Source organism: Schistocerca americana, chromosome 6 (genome assembly GCF_021461395.2).
Source record: "Schistocerca americana isolate TAMUIC-IGC-003095 chromosome 6, iqSchAmer2.1, whole genome shotgun sequence".
Classification (NCBI taxonomy): domain Eukaryota; kingdom Metazoa; phylum Arthropoda; class Insecta; order Orthoptera; family Acrididae; genus Schistocerca; species Schistocerca americana.
In genome coordinates this window covers 289,834,580-289,835,882 of record NC_060124.1, presented here as the reverse complement: position 1 = coordinate 289,835,882, position 1,303 = coordinate 289,834,580, and the positions used below count along the sequence as shown (strand labels likewise).

General features: G+C 57.9%; 1 non-coding gene across 1 annotated transcript in view; it reads left to right on the top strand.

Annotated features, from left to right (window-relative positions):
- The first annotated feature begins 527 nt into the window (after positions 1 to 527).
- Positions 528 to 1,303, top strand: part of LOC124620931 — a 1,910-nt gene continuing 1,134 nt past the window's right edge. The window contains exon 1 of the ribosomal RNA XR_006980435.1: positions 528 to 1,303. This exon is cut by the window's right edge and continues 1,134 nt beyond it. This is a non-coding gene — a ribosomal RNA (small subunit ribosomal RNA).

Here is a 1,303-nt window from a genome sequence, read left to right as displayed (position 1 = left end):
CTGAGGATGCGCCGCCGCCCGGCGCTCGGCGCCGCGACGCCGTCTGCTGCTCGGTCGCCTCTGCGGTTCTCGCAGGTGGTTTGTATCGCAGCTGTGCGGACGTGTTGGCGCGTGCGCTGTGCTGGGAGAGTTCGCTTCGGCACCCAAGTGGGGCTTTTGTCCTTCTGTGGCGCTGGCGTTGGAGCTGCCGGCCACCGTAGGTGGCGCGTGTTGTCTCCCGCCGGCAATGCCACGACAGCACGCTCCCGGGCCTCTGTCGGCAGCGGCAAGCTCAGTTGGGAGCACGGGTGGTCGCACCTAAAGCGTCTACTCGCCAAACTCCGGGCGATTGCGCCTCTCTCGAACCCGACCAAGTACTTAGGACGGCGCTGCGCGCCGCCGGGACCTGAGAGGGTTTCGAGGTGTATTGTGCAGGGGAGCTCAGCCTCCTCCTGTTTGCAGAATAATTGAGCGGACGCTTGCGTGTTCGCGCGGGCCCCCGGGACACACTCCCGGGCGGCCGGCTGCTCAGCTCTAGTTGACGCAGCTCCCTGGTTGATCCTGCCAGTAGTCATATGCTTGTCTCAAAGATTAAGCCATGCATGTCTCAGTACAAGCCGCATTAAGGTGAAACCGCGAATGGCTCATTAAATCAGTTATGGTTCCTTAGATCGTACCCACGTTACTTGGATAACTGTGGTAATTCTAGAGCTAATACATGCAAACAGAGTCCCGACCAGAGATGGAAGGGACGCTTTTATTAGATCAAAACCAATCGGTCGGCTCGTCCGGTCCGTTTGCCTTGGTGACTCTGAATAACTTTGGGCTGATCGCACGGTCCTCGTACCGGCGACGCATCTTTCAAATGTCTGCCTTATCAACTGTCGATGGTAGGTTCTGCGCCTACCATGGTTGTAACGGGTAACGGGGAATCAGGGTTCGATTCCGGAGAGGGAGCCTGAGAAACGGCTACCACATCCAAGGAAGGCAGCAGGCGCGCAAATTACCCACTCCCGGCACGGGGAGGTAGTGACGAAAAATAACGATACGGGACTCATCCGAGGCCCCGTAATCGGAATGAGTACACTTTAAATCCTTTAACGAGTATCTATTGGAGGGCAAGTCTGGTGCCAGCAGCCGCGGTAATTCCAGCTCCAATAGCGTATATTAAAGTTGTTGCGGTTAAAAAGCTCGTAGTTGGATTTGTGTCCCACGCTGTTGGTTCACCGCCCGTCGGTGTTTAACTGGCATGTATCGTGGGACGTCCTGCCGGTGGGGCGAGCTGAAGGCGTGCGACGCGCCTCGTGCATGCTCGTGCGTCCCG